This window comes from Cnephaeus nilssonii (assembly GCF_951640355.1).
Source record: "Cnephaeus nilssonii genome assembly, chromosome: 23".
Taxonomy (NCBI): domain Eukaryota; kingdom Metazoa; phylum Chordata; class Mammalia; order Chiroptera; family Vespertilionidae; genus Cnephaeus; species Cnephaeus nilssonii.
The window spans coordinates 3,141,330-3,159,366 of record NC_137094.1 but is presented as its reverse complement, the minus strand read 5'-3'; the positions used below and the strand labels follow the sequence as shown (position 1 = coordinate 3,159,366).

The following is an 18,037-nucleotide window of genomic DNA, read 5'->3' as shown; positions in this document are numbered from 1 at the left end:
GTTTTCCATAGTGGCTATACCAGTCTGCATTTCCACTAGCAGTGTACCTGGGTTCACTTTTCTCCACATCCTCAGTGCTCCACACACAATGTGTTGGTTTGCTAATGGTAATCATTCTAACAGGTGTGGGGTGATACCTCATTTTCTTGTTACTTTGCATCTTTGGATGATTAGTGACTTGAGCATTTCCTCATATGTCTCTTGGTCATCTGTATGTCCCTTTTGGGGAAATGTTAATTTAGGTCCTTTGCCCATATTTTAATTGGATTGTTTGTCTTCCTTTTGTTAACTTGTATGTGTTCCTTATATATTTTGGATATTAACCCTTTATCAGATGCATCATTGGCAAGATATTCTCCCATACAATGGGCTCTCTTTTCATTTTGTTGGTTTCTTTTGCTGTGTAGAAACTTTTTATTTTGATGTAGTCCCATTTGTTTATTTTCTACTTAGTTTCCTTTGCCCTAGGAGATGTACCTGTAAACATGTTGCTACTAGAAATGTCTGAGATTTTGCTGCCTATGGTTTCTTCTAGGATTTTTATAGTGTTCCGGCTTACATTTCTGTCGTTATCCATTTATAATTGTTTCTTGTATAAGTTGGTGGTCTATTTTCATTTGTTTTTTCATGTACCTGCCCAATTTACCCCACGGCATTTATTGAAAAGTCTTTTTTGACTCCATTGTAAGTTCTTGTTTCCTTTGTCAAATATTAAATGTGTGTAATGGCTTGGGTCCATTTCTGGGGTCTCTGTTGTGTTCCATTGGTCAAGATGCCTGTTCTTATCCCAGCACCAGGCTGTTTTGTACTATAACTTGATATCTAGAATTGTGATCCCTCCAACTCTTTTCTTCTTTCTCAAAATTGCTGCATCTAGTTGGGGTGTTTTTTGGTTCTATATAAATTTTTGGAGTGTTTTCTTCTAGCTCTGTGAAACATGCTGCTTTAATAAGGGTTGCATTAAATCTGTAGTTTGCCTTTGGTAGTATTGACATTTTAATGATATTAATTCTACCAATTCATGGACACTGTATATTCTTACACTTGTTTATGTCTTCCTCTATCTATTTTTTCAAAGTCATGTAGTTTCCTCAATACAAGTCTTTTACTTCCTGGGTTAGGTTTATTTCTAAGTATCTTAATTTTTTTGTTGCAATAGTAAATTAGATTGTTTAGTTTCTCTTTTTCAAATTTATCATCAGTGTATAAAAATATCATTAATTTCTTGGTGTTAATTTTGTATCCTGCTGTATTGCCAAATTCATTTATTAAATCTAGTAGTTTTTGATGGAGTCTTTAAGGTTTTCTATGTACAATATCATGTCATCTGAATATAATGACACTTTTATTTACTCCTTTCCAATATGCTGTCTTCTTTCCTTTGCTGGTTGTAGGACTCCCGTTCTGCTAGCTTTCAGGCTGTTCTGATTGATGGCTGTTCTGTATTTTAGTTGTAATTTTGATGTGGTTGTGGGAGGTGGGGATTACCCGCATTTACCTATGCCACCATATTGGTTCTTTCCCAGGCTCTATTTTTGGTGTCTGATGCTGACATGTTAAGGTTCATCTCTCTCTCCCTCTCTCTTCTCCTGTGCATGTGGGAAAATGGAAAAGAAAGCGGGATGCCCCCTGTGTCCTGCAGGTGAGACACTGAAACCACACAAGCCCCTCTGTGTGCAGGACCCTCCCTGTTCCCACCTTGATACACATTAAAACACTGAACCAGTGTCCTTACCTGGGGAATCCAAACATTTCTTTCCTTTTTAAAAATATATTTTTCAGTAATTTCAGAGAGGAAGCAAGGGAGAGGGAAAGATAGAAACATCAATGTTGAGAGAGAATCATCAATCTGCTACCCCCTGAATGCCCCACACTGGGATTGAGACTGCAATCTGGGCATGTGCCCTGACCAGCAATGGAACTGTGACACTGAACCACTGAGCCAGGTCACCAGGCAGCCATTTATTTCTCTTTTTTTTTCTGAAATTGGAGTTCCCATCCTATATTTAATGGGAATTAACATTTACAGGGTGCATCGCATTTACATATCCTATAATACAGGAATGATGTTCCTTTGCCATAAGATAAAATTGTACATTTCTTGCTATTTCTTGGTTCCAACTTGATAATTTCTTAAGATTGTAAATTATATAGTATTTGGCTGAAATATGTATTCATAAATAGTAACAAAACCTGCCAAAACACAAGGGGGAAATATTTTTCTTTTTAAAATTACTGACATTTGGATGTCACACAAGAAACAATGCTTAGAGACATGGTATTGTTTCCAGAAGAAAGTGGGTCAGGAAGCTACTAAGCTGAAGATAAAAGACTACGCTTCCCCAGGATCATATTGCACAAAAGCAAAATTTCAAACAACAGTACGTCAAAGCAAAATAAAGGTCTGAGGATGAAGCCAGCTCACTTGTAATCCTGTTAAAAGAATGAGTCACTGTTTAGGTCCAATGTACTAGAAAACATTAGCTAGCTCAGAATACTGTATTTGTAGAATCTGCTAAGAATTCAGCCGAGGATACTGAAGGCATTTGCCTGCTGAGGCTTGTTTTTCTGGAATGATTTCTAACATCGAAATCTGGAAATCTGTAAACTGTGCAACATCTTCATGGGGCCACCCATACTTTCCCCAAGTACATCAAGGAGGCTCCAGGGCTTCAGCTTGGTGATGTGCCGCAGTTCTCCTCTATGATTGAAGAATTCCGAGAGTATCTTGCAGGTAGAGCAAAGTGTCTTGGGATGCTGCCTAGCAGCTCTATGATGTGGGATTGTCATCTTCCTCTCTGGAATAGTCCTCTCCAGAACGCAGTTCAAGCAAATAATCTCCTGTCGCCAGCTCAAATGCCACACATGCCGTGCTCCAGGTGTCAGCAGTTGTGCTCCTATTAAAACCTTGATGGCAAACTACAGTGGGAAGGCAGGGGAGGATAGGAAGGGGGTAAGAGATCAATGGAAGGACTTGTATGCATGCATATAAGCCTAACCAATGGACACAAGACACTGGGGGTGGCGGTGAAGGCATGTGCCGGGGGGAATGGGGGAGAACTGGGGGAGGTCAATGGGGGGAAAAGGAGACATATGTACTGCTATTTGTAATACTTTAAACAATAAAATAAAATTTTTAAAAAAAACCTCAATGGATCTGTACTGACGTGTCTGGATGTCTTCTATGAAGTGTTTATGTACCCAACAAGCATTTCCCAGGTCAGCAATTTTAACTTGGAACTTTATCGGAATTATTTGGATCCAGGGGATTCACCAGTAAGTCTGCTGCCCGTGTTTTGGTTTTTGGCAAATCCCCAGTGGTGGAGGCCAAAACCATCCTGCTCCTGTCATGGGATGGGCTGCTTTCCTCCTGCTCTATAAGTGGGGATCCCTCAGAAAGTGTGGAGCTACAAGCCACAGGTTCTAAGGGCCCAGAAGACAATGATGTGGAAAACTCTGAAAACTGTGATTTGGGAATTTTATGCCGTCCATTTGGCAATTTACCATTGAATCATTCATAGGAGCTGCTATATGTGTAACCACTTTCTGTGTTTGGCGCATCAAGGTTATACTCCTGGGGTTTGCGGAATCTTCTTCATCATCATCTTCATCATCCAGCGGCTGCTGCTGCAGGAACAGCTGTTCCTAATGTGGCCATTGGTTTTGGGTGATTCTATCCAGGTGGGGTCTATTTTCCCAAGCTCCTGTTCACCATCGTCTTCATCCTTCTAAATATTTCCTTTCTCAGCATCTTTTCTCTTCCTTGTCCTCAGCTTCACCACTGTCAAGCACAAGCTCTCCCTCAGCAGCCTCCTCTAGTGCTGCTGCTTTTAGTTTCACCTCTGGGCGGTACTCATCGTCTTGCTCATTGGAATGTATGGCTGATGTGATGTTTTCTTCTTTTATTTTCCTTTGGTTTTGCGCTCCAATTCTATTTCCTGCAGGCATTTTCCCAGTAACTCAGCCTGCCTTTTCTGCTTCTTTTTCATTTTCTTCTTTTTGTTTTTAGAATTTTTTCCTATAGGTTTATGGTTTATGCTGTGGAGCCATACTCACTGCATTGCCTCAGCTGCCATTTTTGTCACATGTGCATTGTCTGCACACATCAAGATGTCCTGTGGCTTGCCCTAACCGGCTTGGCTGAAGGGCATGCACCTTGGTTGTGGGCACATACCCAGTAGGGGGTGTGCAGGAGGCAGCTGATCTATGTTTCTCTCTCATCAATGTTTCTAACTCTCTATCCCTCTCCCTTCCTCTGTGCAAAAAATCAATTATATATATATATATATATATATATATATATATATATATATATATTTTTTTTTTTTTTTTAAATGTCCCCTGGCTTGATGTCAGTATGAATGATCTTGCATTTAACCCCTGGAGTACTTGTCGAATGATATTCTTCACACAACGTAAAAGAAGGCCTTGATAGTTGGACTTGATGATCGATTTGAGGAGATGGTGGCCAAACGCTTCAAAGATCATGCAGACATGGATTGCATTCATGACTGAAATCTTGAAGTCATCAATTAGCTGTACTACCATATCATTATTTGGGTCACTGGGATCACTTACTCTAACACATTTGAGCAATTTTATTTAATCCAAGGCTGTCTTCATATAATGCTGGGCACTTTTTACAACTTTCATTGCAACAATTTTATTCCCCTGCATGTCCCAGCACAGCCAGACAGTAAAGAAGGGCCCCCATCCTAGCTTCTTAATAACATGATACTGGCCATTGAAAAGCTCTCCATTTTCACAGGATGTTGGCCACCTTTGCATTAGTCTGTGGGGTCCTCCTGCTCCTCATCGTCTGAACTCAGGGTTTCCTCCTCTGGATCTGGGGGCGTGGGGTCTAGCAGAGGTGACAGTGGTGGTGAAGGTGGTGGTGGAGGAACTAAGAGAGCTTTCTGTTGAGGCTCCGGCCTTTCTGAAGAGGGTGACTTCTCAGAGTTAACTGACATCAGCTCAATCTTCTGCTTGATTTCATTTCCTTTACTCAATCTGCAGGGCATCTTATTATCCACCATAGTATTCCCAGTAGTCACTCATTTTTATTATTTTGGATGTTTTTTCTCTTTTTGGCCTCTGCTTTCTGGACTGAATGGCCAGCACCTTCCAGGAGCTCATCCCGACAGTGAAGAAGCAGACAGGCAGCCATTTCTGACTGGCTGAAAAGCCTTCCCTGCTCGCAGTAGATGCGCAAGTGACATGATAAACCTATCGAAGGGCACTCTGTGTGGGAGACATGATCAGCCTGCACATCCACTCCAAGGCACGGTGGGTCCCTCTACCTCTTCCTGGTGGTGTCACCTGCTATTGGTGCTATGAACATGATGACAAGTGAGTAAACCTCACCACCCGGGTTCTTCTTCTCTAACTTTGGGGTCACACTCCTCTGAAGCCTGCTGCCCACCACACATGTCTCCTGCTGCTGGCTGGCTGGGACCTGAGCTGGGTGGGGCTGAGCTGCACTGTCGAGTCAGCAGAGCCTCTGGCTAGATTTAGGTGACTTGGGTCAGAATATATATATATATATATATATATATATATATATATATATACACACATATAAAAGCCATGTAACCAGAACAGCAGAACTACTGAAACAAACAGAACGGCCAGTTGTTATGTAATGCACTGCAGTGGCCAACCAGCCTAGTGGGGGCCCTGATTGTACCCCCAAAATTGCCTACAACCCCTCCCCCAGGCCACGCTGCCACTGATTGCCCCCCCTGCCACCCTGATCGGGGGCAGGCTGGCCAGCCAACCTCCTCCTTATCCTCCCCATGCCATCCCAGCCCCCCATAGCTGCTATCTGCACCAGCCGGACCCCAAACACACAAGATTTCATACACCAGGCCTCTAGTTAGATCATTAACTGTCATTTGGGCAAAAAAGTTGTATTTCTTTACAACATATTTTCAAACTCAGAGACTTCAGAGGTAAGCATAGAATCAGGAATCTAGAGGTTCCCTGAGGGAAACTGTGCCATGAAGAGGAAACCACACAGGAAACTAGCCCAAACCTCCAACTGCACCTGCTGCTGGGATGGTCCTTGTGTTCAGGGATCCTGAACACCACCTGCAGCCTCACCTGCAGGGAGGTTTGTGTCTGACTTCCCCTCACTGTGTGTCTGGCACAGTAATACATGGTCCTGTCCTGGGCTCTCAGGCTGTTCATTTGAAGATATAGCGTGTTCTCAGCATTGTCTCTGGAGATGGTGAAGCGATCCTTTACAAAGTCAACATAGGATTTCTGACTTCCATCACTCCATAAACTGCCACCCACTCCAGCCCCTTCCCTGGAACCTGGTGGACCCAGTTCATGCCATAGCTGAATGCAGAGGCTGCACAAGGGAGTCTCAGAGACCCCCAGGCTGCACCAAGCCTCCCCCAGACTCCACCAGCTGCACTTTATACTGTTCACCTGCAAACACAGACATCCTGGTCAGGAAACTCTCTCATGTCCACTGTTTCTCTCACTCATGTCCACTCACATACTCAGTGTCTCTTGTTCTCCATAAATTACCTCTTAAAAGAGCCACAAGAAAAACCCAGCTGAGGCCAAACCACATGGTGAGTGGTCTGTGTTCAGTCCTGATCAGGGAATGTGGACACCTGGGGATCTGAGGCTGGGCTCCTGTCCCAGAGCTACAGGGTCAGGATTGGGCTCATTTTATGAGCAGAGGGGGGCCTATTAGCATGTCCTCCTGCTATATAGGACTCTCTGGGTTGGAGACCTACAGTGGGGGCAGTGCCTTCATTCAGGTGAGAGTCCTGAGTTAGAATCCTGGTCATGATACCATGTCAGTAACTAATACAGAATCATAAGGAGGTTTGGAGATTTTCCAAGTGTCCACATCTGGTAACAGTGAGCCTAGTATCTGGGCTGAGCACTCCCCACTGGTCCCCAGTGCCCCCCTAAACTGACCCCAGGGAGGAGCAGAACCTGCCCAGTGAGTGTGCAGAAACCTGGTATGAGATGAGAGCATGAATGAGCGTCTGTGCTGTGGTGTTACCCCCACTTCAGGGTGGGGTCCACCTGTGGCCTCAGAGTCCTCACTACCAGGGAGAAGGCCATGCTTCACCTGGGAGGTGGTCACATAAGGGGAGTCAGGTTCCCCCAGGTCTGTCACATGCACCTGAGGTCTGTGTTAGGCCCAGGACCACTACTGTGAACCCGACAGTCCCTGTCTGTCTACTCTATTATCAGAGGCCTGAGGCCCTCTCCAGCCCTGATGTGCATGGACATCTCCATATGGGTGTTAGGAGGCCAGCAATAACTGTCACGGCTGCAGCTGGACCTGGGGTCAGACGTGGCATTCGTCATTGCCCCTCCGGGAAACTCCAGGAGCCTCTGGATTCACTAAATCTGTCCAATACTCTGGGGAGTAGGCTGCTGGGTGTGGCTGTTAGTTGGGAAGACCTAAACCCAGAGTCCCCAGGGGCCATGTCCCTGCATCACCTGCCCTTCATCAGGCATTTGGATGATACAATTTTCCTGCTGGTGTTGAATTCAATAGAGACAGGAGCATACCCTGCCCAGGCCAGACTCACCCCACTCTGTGCCTGTTGGGAGCTGCCACCATATCCCCAAAGGGACAGCAGTCACATGTCCCCACCTGTACAGAAAGGCTTTCTTCTGCAGATGGGCCAGAGCTGTGAGCACTCCCAGGACAGGGCAGCAGTCACACCCTCGATCTCATGGATCCCTAAATGTGCCAACTGTGGACAAATCCCTTTCTGGGACCAGGGACTTATCACCCACTTCAGGGAAAGACTGTGGAGACTGAAAGAACATTCTGCAGGCTGTCGTCCTACCTGTGGTGGAGACTCTTCCTCTCTAACCCTGTGTGCACCTGTTTGCTCTCCTCCTGCTTCCCTGTGATGTGTACTCTGACAGGACCCTGGAGGGAGTCCTCGGAGACAGGATGTCAGGCTCAGGGAGGCTGAGAGTGTCTTCAGGAAGGTAATGCCATTAATCCTCTGGTTCAAGCAGTTCTTACTAGGCTGCTGCTCTCCAAAAATCTGAGTGACAGGAATCTGAGTGACAAGGAAACCTGAGTGACACGGGAAGACTGGGACCCATGACAGTGTTCCCGTTGTGCACCTCTTGCTCCTCCACAATCACCAGGTCATTGGCCCTGGAAGACCTCATGTGGGATCTCCTGTCAAGATCAGACGTCAACATCTTGGAAATTCTCATAATAAGCCGTCCAATAGCCATAGCACACCCATGGCACAGGGTCAGTTCTGGTCAGGAGAGATTTCTCCCTCTCCCTGGGAGCCTGTGCCTGAATCAGCTGATTCCCTTTCAATGGCTGGAGGGGATCCCATGGATGGGGCCATGGTGATAGGTTGGTGTGGTGTCAGTTCTGTAGGAGCTTAGGTCCTCAGAGGGAGGGGCTGGGGCAGCCTCCCTGGCCCAAGCTAGGGAAACCCTGATATGAATGGAGAGGGAACTGGGAACACTGGAACAGTATTGGATGAAGCAGGTCAGACCACTGAACTCTGACCTCCCCAACCTCTGACCCCACAGATCAGCTTTCCTTGCTTGGGGCTGAGGACTCACTCTAAATACTAATACATTAAATAGGAGTTTACAATGGACTTACTTAAGAATATTGCCAGTATGTGTAATTAGATTAAGCTCCTAGGAAAGTTAACATTAAATACAGGCAAATACAAAGGATCCATGAGAAGGACTTGATAAAGATAGAAAGTGGAGATTACTCAGAAAGTGAATGGGAGAAATTAATTGCAGAAGCTGAAAGTGGTCAGTGGGGATGAAAGCTGTGAGGATGCTGTGCAGAAGAAGACACTAAGCCACAGTGGGACTGTCTCCCGTTGAATTGAGATTTGCCTGTTTATGGAAGATCTTTAATGGGACCAGGTGCTGGCTGACAATTCTAGTCTCAGTGGATTTGCCAAGACAGAATCATCCTTTCAAATGGGAGAACCAAGATTTTTGCTCATTTGAAACACAGTCCCCAACTTTCTCCAGTGATACTGGCTATTTATTACAGTTTTCATTAATGTGTTTCCAACGTGGACTCATCTCTCCATTCTCCTTAGGTCTATTCCATAATGTTGGCCTCACAGATATTGACTGAATATCTAGGCTGTGGTCACTGCGGACACTGGTGGCATTGGGAGTGACGAGTCCCCCGGCCTATTCTCAGACTTCCATTTGCTCCAGCACTGAGGGGCCTGTCCATCAGTGTGCTCCACAGCTGGTGGGGCCGCCCAAATGACTGTGACCCCAGGTGTGTGACTGTAAGAGGGGCCCTCAGGTCAGCATCCCACAGGACTCACACATGAACCAGCTTGACCTACAGCAGGACCTAAACTCACAACTGATAACATACAGACCCTGATGAGGGGATTAGAGACAGGGCACGGGATGGGAGAGTATGCATACCTAGGTATGCACCATGATGGCAAATTGAACTCACAACCACTCAGTGTAAGGGACATAACAGGCATATATTTTTGCATGAACATAAAGATTCATTCTTCTGGGACCAACACCTCTAGTGGAACCACTGAGACACGAAGTACATATTTAATTAAAAAAAAAAACACAACTCGATTCACTGTTTGAAGAAAGAATGACTTGACATACAGGGACTTGGTGAGGAGAATCCCCAGTCACTGCTGAGATGTCATCTGAAAACGGCAATGTTACCTCCTCCTCTGGTGTCTGCAGAGAGAATATGAGAAATTAGAGCCACAGAGAGAGAGATAGAGAGCAATTACCATCCCTCATTGCAGCTGAGAGCTTGAGAGGAAATCCCTGCGCCCAACAGGAAGGTCCTTCCCTTCCCACCCCCCTCTGCCCCTGCTCCTCTTTGCTGTGGGTCCTGAGCAACCCCTGGTGTCCGGAGGGCCCCCTGTAGCTCAGCCCTGCTGCCTCCCTCAGGGAAGTTTGTGTCTGGACTCACACTGACTTCCCCTCACTGTGTATCTCACACAGTAATACAGGGCCGTGTCCTCGATGGTTACGGAGCTCAGCTGCAGGGAGAATTGGTTCTTGGACTTGTCTCTGGAGATCGAGGTTCAGCTCTTGATGGAGGGGCTGTACTTAGTAACTGAATCATACCATATGCACCCCATCAACTCCAGCCCCTTCCTCATGGGCTCGCGGATCCAGCCCCAGCAGTAATTACTGGTGATGAAGTAACCTGAGACAGTGCAGGTGAGGGAGAGGATCTGTGAGGGTTTCACTAATCCTGGCCCCGACTCTTGCAGCTGCACCTGGGACAGGACACCTGGGGACAAGGACCATAAGTCCCTGTCTGTCAAGTGCTGTCACCGCCATCTCATGACCCCTGTCTGACCCCTGAGACCCTCACCTTGGGGGGGGGGGCGGGCTGTCAGCAGGCACAGGAGAAGACCCAGCAGTCTCATCTTCTTCTAGACCACAACTTTGCCTTCCCAGAGACCTCAGCCCTGAGTAAGGAGAGAGCTGTGATCCTGCACAGCCCAAGAGAGGATTTATCCTGGAGCTTGAAGACAAATTTGCATGTGAGGCAGCCTTTCCTATAAGTGCAGGGCCTGAGTTCTGAATTCCCTGGTCATTCTGGGGCCCGTATGGGGGCATCTCTTCCTTTGACCTCACTCACCATGCAAGTCAGGGAAAAGGGACCACATGGGTCATGAAGCACATTGGAATTAAATTAAAAAATGGCCTAAATTTCTGAGCATAAGAGGAAATTGTGGACTAGATGAGTAGGTTACAGTTTTAACTTCTCATGCATCTTTCAAACATAGGTGAAAAGGATTAGCATTTGTTCTAACCATTTCTGATTTTCAAAATCTCATGGTACCCACAATTTCCAAATTTCTTGAATTTAATTTTATAGAAAAAGTCCCTACTTTTGTGAAAAATATAAAGGACAGCTATTCTCAATATCACATATCTTAATTAATGATGTTATTTTCATCTGAGAAACTACCTCCCAAGCACAGGCAGGTGAGACATTCTTAGCTCTGGATTTTGTAAATTTGGTGATTTTGTCTATAGCTCACTGTGAAACCTCTGTCTTTAAGCAAACCCATAGCCTATTGAAGAGACTCCAAACTAGTTACATCAGAAAGAGTCGTGGCTTTTTGTGGATAAAAGACAATAAATAAAATCAGTGATCATGAATGTGCACAACTCAGAATCATTCCTATGTTGAAATGACAATGGAAGGAGATTAATCTATTTCCTCAGTCTAGTGTTATCAGTGATGTTGGGCTCAGAGGGAGGGAGTGAAGAGAATTCCCACCACAGAATTTCTCACAGGAAAGGAAACCTCAACCCTGAGAATAATCCCTCACTCCCAGCTTCCTTCTGTCCTTCTCCTGGTAGGTCAATCTAGTAAGAGGGTGCTGGGCTCTCCCACAAACATATAACACCCTTAATGTATATATCCTATCTAATAAGAGAGTAATATGCAAATTAACCATCACTCCGCTACACTCGCAAGCCACGCCCACCAGCCAAACAGGAGCAAGTATGCAAGTTAACCCAACCAAGATGGCTGTGGCCACAGAGTGAGCAGGAGGCTAAGTTTCCTCGGCAATGGAGGAAGCCAAGCTTTCCGCACACCCTGGCCAGCCCAGGCCTCCACACAAGGCTACAAAGTTTCAATTATAGACGATAAATAAATCCCAACAAAAATAGTTAGCAGCCATGGAGCTGGAGAGAGCAGGAGGCTTGAGTTTCCCCCTGTGATGGAAGAAGCCAAGCTTCTGCAGCCCTGGTCTGCCTTGGCCTCCACTCAAGGCTACAAAGTTTCAATTATAGAGATAAATAAATCCCAGATACCAGGGCCTCTGCTTGGGTCGCCGATGGGCATGGCCGGCCTGCAAATCACCACAGGCCCCTCACTCAGCATGCCCCACACCCCAAGGGACCCCCACCCTGATCCGGGACAAACCAGCTGGCCCCCACCCATGCACCAGGCCTCTATCCTATCTAATAAAATAATAATATGCAAATTGACTATCGCTCCAACACACAAGATGGCTGCCCCCATGTGGTCAAAGATGGCTACACCCATGTGCACACAAGATGGCCACCATAAGATTGCCAGCAGGGGAGGGCAGATGGGAGGGTCCAGGCCTGCAAGGGAGGGCAGATGGGGGCAATCCAGCCTGCAGGGGAGGGCAGTTAGGGGTGACCAGGTGGGCAGAGGAGGGAAGTTGGGCATGACTGGGCCTGCAGGGGAGGGCAGTTTGGGGTACACAGGCCTGCAGGGGAGAGCAGTCAGGGGGGACCAGGCCTGCAGGGGAGGGCGATTAGGGGTGACATGGCCTGCAGGGAAGGGCAGTTAAGGTTGACCAGGCCTGCAGGGGAGTGAAGTTAGGGGCAAACAGGCTGGCAGGGGAGTGGTTAGGGAGTGATCAGGCTGGCAGGCAGAAGCAGTTAGGGGCAATCAGGAAGGCAGGCAGGCAAGCAGTTGGGAGCCAGCAGTCCTGGATTGTGAGAGGGATGTCCGACTGCCCATTGGGATCGGGCCTAAATGGGCAGTCAGACATCCCTGGAGGGGTCCCAGTTTGGAGAGGGTGCAGACTGGGCTGAGGGACACCTTCCACCCCCCGTGCACAAATTTAATGCACTGGGCCTCTCTCTCTCTCTCTCTCTCTCTCTCTCTCTCTCTCTCTCTATATATATATATATATATATATATATATATGTATACACATTCTCCCATCAGACATATGATTTAGAAATATATTCCTCATGTGTGTGTTTTAATTTGCTCAATGGAATCTTTGGGAGAAAAATGCTTTAATTTTTACCAAGTATAATATAACAATATTTTCTTTATTGGGACCTGTTTTGGCAGATTTCACAGAGAACTCCCAGGAAATGCTGAGCCTCCACTGTCCATGTAATTTAGCTACAGCATCTACAGGAACTGGAGCAAGTTCTGGTACCAGAAGGGAGCACTGCTGGGAAGCTACCCATAAATCTGGGCGTGACTGTGGATTTGGGTGAGAGGAGGAAACTGGACTAGTTTGAGGCACATGACAGAAATGTGCCTGATGTTCATGGACAGAGAGTTATGGGACATATGGGTTTAAAGGCTCTTCTAGTGAAGGCCCAGAAGGAAGTGCAGGGCATGGTAGAGACAGCTTGTATCGTCATAGGAAATACCTGAATAATTATGAGCAGGAGTTGTTAGATATAAAATCATTAAAAATCTTGTAGGACGGGATCAAGAGAAATAAGGAACCTATCATTGCAAACTGGTGGGAAGGGGTTCCCTGTTTCCTATATGCACATTCTCACAGTGTCACTGTTCTAAAAGGTAACACCTCCCAGGTCCAGAGATGTGCACTTGGAAAACTTTGTGGTCATTACTGATCTGGTCTCACCCTGAATCACTAAAGCTGCCTAATTCATTGGGGCCCCTTTTATGAAATCTCTCAACACTTAAAGGTAAGAGGAGCCATGGTGATGGTGTGTCTATATGAGGAGCCATATTTCATTAGACGAAGACCCTCAATCTGTAGTCATCATCTTTTTTAATGTGTGTGATTCTTTTTTTAAGAAATCTATATTGTTTGAAGTGTTATATAAGTCTCCCCTTTGCCTCATTGTGCATCATCTTAATCATCATCATCATCATTACTATTTTCTTATTTATAATTGTTCTTCTCATTTTCTATAGACAAGGTGGTTGTCCACACACAATGACTTTTTATAGGGAAAGAAAGAAGGCATCTCCTTGGATGTCAAGGCATCTCCTTGGATGTCATTGGAAAATTTAAATCCTAAAAGCCTAATTCTAAGTTGACACAAGGCTTTCTAATAACTGGTGACCTTGGATAAAGTACAGATTCCCACAAAGACATTGGAACAGAGAGTTGCTGTTGTCCAATTTTATTATTATTTCCTTTATTTATTGTCTAAAGTTTTACATAGGTCTCCTTTTCCCCCGCTGATCCCCTCCTTCCAGCCCCCAAGCCATTCCCACCCCAGGCAAGCCCGCTTCAGTGACTGTGTCCATTGGTTATGCTAATATATATGCATACAATTCCTTTGGTTGCTCTCTAACCTCCCCACCTCCCCTGCCATTTTTCTCTGGATCTATTTTTGTTCATCAAATTATGTTGACCATTATATCCCACATATGACTGAGATCATGTGATATTTATCTTTCTCCAAATGGCTTATTTTGCTTAGCATAATGCTCTCCAGTTCCATCCATGCTGTTTCAAAATTTTCCTTCTTTTTTATAGCTGCATAGTATTCCATTGTGTAGATGTATCACAGTTTTTTAATCCAGTCATCAGCTGATGGGCACTGAGGTTGTTTCCAAATCTTAGCTATTGTAAATTGTGCTGCTGTGAACATAGGGGTGCATATATCCTTTCTGATTGGTGTTTCCGGTTTCATGGGACATAGTCCTAGAAGTGGGATTACTGGGTCAAATGGGAGTTCCATTTTTAACTTTTTGAGGAAACTCCATACTGTCTTCTACAGTGGCTGCACCAGTCTGCATTCCCACCAGTAGTGCAGGAGGGTTCCTTTTTCTCCACATTCTGGCCAGCACTTGTCCTTTGTTGATTTGTTGATGATAGCCATTCTGACAGATGTGAGATGGTATCTCATTGTTGTTTTGATTTCCATCTCTCAGATGATTAGTGACTTGAGCATGTTTTCATATGTCTCCTGGCCTTCTGTATGTCCTCTTTCAAAAAGCGTCTATTTAGGTCATTTGCCCATTTTTTGATTGGATCATTTATCTTCCTTTTGTTAAGTTGTATGAGTTCTCTGTAAATTTTTCAGATTAAACTCTTATATGAATTATCATTGGCAAATATGTTCTCCCATGCAGTGAGCTTTCTTGTTGTTTTGTTGATGGTTTCTTTTGTTGTGCAGAAACTTTTTATTTTGATGTGGTCCCATTTGTTTATTTTCTCTTTAGTTTCCATTGCCCTAGGAGCTGTACCGGTGAAGATATTGCTACGACAGATGTCTGCTATTTTGCTCCTTATAGAGTCTTGTAGGATTTTTATGGTTTCCCATCTTACATTTAAATCCTTTAGCCATTTTGAGTTTGTTTTTGTGTATGGTGTAAGTTGGTGATCTAGTTTCATTTTTTTGCATGTATCTGACCAAATTTGCCAACACCATTTATTGAAGAGACTAACTTGATTTCATTGTATGCTCTTGCCTCCTTTCTCAAATATTAATTGAGCATAATGGATTAGGTTGATTTCTGGGTTCTCTGTTCTGTTCCATTGGTCTATATGTCTGTTCTTGTGCTAGTACCAGGCAGTATTGAGAACCGTGGCTTGGTAATATAGCTTGGTATCTGGTAATGTGATCCCTCCAAATTTGTTCTTCTTTCTCAGGATTGCTACAGCTATTCGAGGTCTATTTTTATTCCAGATGAATTTTTGGAGAGTTTTCCCATCCCTGGCTCTGCAGTGGAAGGTCCTGTCTGGACTCACAGGGCATTGACCTTTCAGTGTCTCTTGTCCAGTACTGAAGGCTGTGCCCTGAGGTCAGATTGCTCCCTCAGGGACACCGTGTGGTTTTGGCATCTCTGGGCAGAGTGAACTGGCCTTACTGATCCCCAATGGCTCTGCAAGGAGACCCCAAACCATTGAGGGCAGCCAGGAGCCCTTCCTTGGGGCTGCCAGATGCATGGGCACAGCCAACCCTCCCTTCATTGAGAAGCTCCTGGGGGTTCTTGGGTCTCTTATGTCCTTAGATTCCTCTCATTGAAGGTCCCATCTTCATATCCCAGTGTGTGGCCAAATCTCACTGCACATCTATTTAATAAATCACACACACACACACACACACACACACACACACACACACACAGTGATGATTTTCTTTGCTATGAAATCCACATTTGCCCCTCTTCCCTGTACATCGCACATGGGCAGGGACCACATGTGGATTCTAGGCCGGGATGTGACTTTCTTTGGAAACTGAACAAATGCACCCACAATACAAAAACAGACTTTAATGAGCAGGCACTCATGTGCCTGTGCTCTTGCAGGTCCTGCACTCCCAGATGGAGGTGGAACAGGTCAGGCTTGCTCCAGGGAGAGTCACAGTTGGGGTTGGGTCACCCTTTGACTGCAGGGGTGCATTACTGGGAGTCCCCTGGCCCTGCCAGTGACCATGCAGGGGCCACCCCTATCTCAGTCCAGCTCTGGGGAACAGGCCTTGCTGGGGAGCGCCTGCCTCCCATGAGCACAGCCCAGGCCACGCAGCAGAGACAGGCTCACACTCTGTCCCTCCTCTCTCCTCACTGCTCCCAGCAGGAACCCCCTCCCACAGGGAGCAGCTCAAGGAGGTCTCCCAGGTCTTGAACCACAGAGAGGCTCTGAGACACTGGACTCACCTTCTCCCAGAGGGACATGGGCACTGACTCTGGACCAGCAGGTGCTCTGACATGGGTGTGGACATGGGCCTTCCCCTGGTCACAGAGAATCATTCTGGGACCTGCCCTCCCAGTGCCCACCTGAGACCCTGGAGGAAGTGAACCTGCAAGCTGACTATCTGCGAAGGGGCCTGTGAGCTCATGATGGGCTAAGACTACAGATGGAGGGAGAATCAAAGTGCAGAACAGGTGTATCTTTTTAAAAATCACTTAACTGATATTTACCTAATAACAAGATATCAGAAAAAAGGGTTTTTGAACCCCCTGAAGAGACCTGATCATGTGTTTTAACGATAAAGGCCATCATGAAACTGCAGTTAGCCCCCGAGTTCACACCTTACAGCTCACAGAGAAATTCAGAATCCACACCTTTGAGAACTGCTCCAGTGCAGGACATCTAACTCCGGATGCTCAGAACCCTTTAGAAGCTGCAATTCTGGAAGCAGAGGCTGACCCATGAAATTTGGTACAAATTGAGGATCAGACAGAGGAAGCTTCAGTCAATGTGAGAACAAAACCCCACTCTTACTCCTGCTTTGTTCCTATTGACTTGCCCATCATCGCTGGCTGCTGTCCACTCCGAATGCATGAGTCCCTCCCTTTCCCTTATTATTGCAATTGTTAGGTGGACACAGGAGTCTGACCCCAAGTTTGGTGCTGACATCTGGCAGCTTTGAAGCCTCGCCCTCCCTTCTCCACTTCTGCCCACATCTGGCCATGCAGGTGAGGCAGCCTGGTGGTCTCTCCTCTGTCCCTGGGAGGGGTCCATCCACTCCAGCCCCTGCCCAGCAAGGAACCCCCATAGTTCTCCCTCCCTGACACAGCTCACCCTGAGCCAGTCCCCTTCCTGGCTCCCTGAGGCCATTGCACCTGCTGAAGACGCCTCCCTGTCTCCAGAGACCGATGTTATGTCAACGCTGCAGGTCATCTCATCTCCTGGTGTGTGGGCATCCTTAGACTCAGCCTCTGAAGCTGCTGTGGGTGGGAGTCCTATTGTCCTTGCACAGGACTCACAGCTATCATCTCTGCATGAAGGGGGCTGGGCAATGGCCACCCCGCGGCCTCTCTTCTCCATCAGGACTGACAGCTCTTTGCTGCTGAACTGTCTGTGTCCATAACATGACTTGGGAGAAGGTCCAGGAGCCAATGTCACATGAAGAGGAAACTCAGCCTCCTACAGGATCCAGGGGTAAAGCTGCTCATCCTCCTGCTCCTGGTTTGGATGTTCTGATCTATGGGTCCTGAGCGCCCCCTGGTGTCCTGAACGCCCCCTGCAGCCCAGCCCTGCTGTCTCCCTCAGGGAGGTTTGTGTCTGAGCTCACACTGACTTCCCCTCACTGTGTCTCTTGCACAGTAATACATGGCTGTGTCCTCAGTTCTCAGGCTGTTCATTTGCAGATACAGAGTGTTCTTGGCATTGTCCCTGGAGACGGTGAATCGGCCCTTCACAGAGTCTGCATAGTATGTGGTACCACTACTACTAACACCAGAGACCCACTCCAGCCCCTTCCCTGGAACCTGGTGGACCCAGTTCATGCCGTAGCTACTGAAGGTGAATCCAGAGGCTTCACAGGAGATTCTTAGAGACCCCCCAGGCTGCACCAAGCCTCCCCCAGACTCCACCAG

The 18,037-nt window shown here is 46.4% G+C and overlaps 2 pseudogenes across 2 annotated transcripts in view; one reads left to right on the top strand and one right to left on the bottom strand.

Moving 5' to 3' along the window:
* LOC307094708 (T-complex protein 1 subunit beta-like) overlaps positions 1-18,037 on the top strand; it is a 250,724-nt pseudogene that overhangs the window by 212,247 nt on the left and 20,440 nt on the right. The window lies entirely within an intron of this gene.
* Positions 2,516-5,136, bottom strand: LOC307094782 (SRSF protein kinase 2-like; annotated as a pseudogene). Its single transcript has 4 exons — positions 5,055-5,136; positions 4,352-4,936; positions 3,122-4,127; positions 2,516-2,897 (listed from the first exon to the last, which is right to left on the bottom strand). The product of its transcript is annotated as an SRSF protein kinase 2-like (transcript).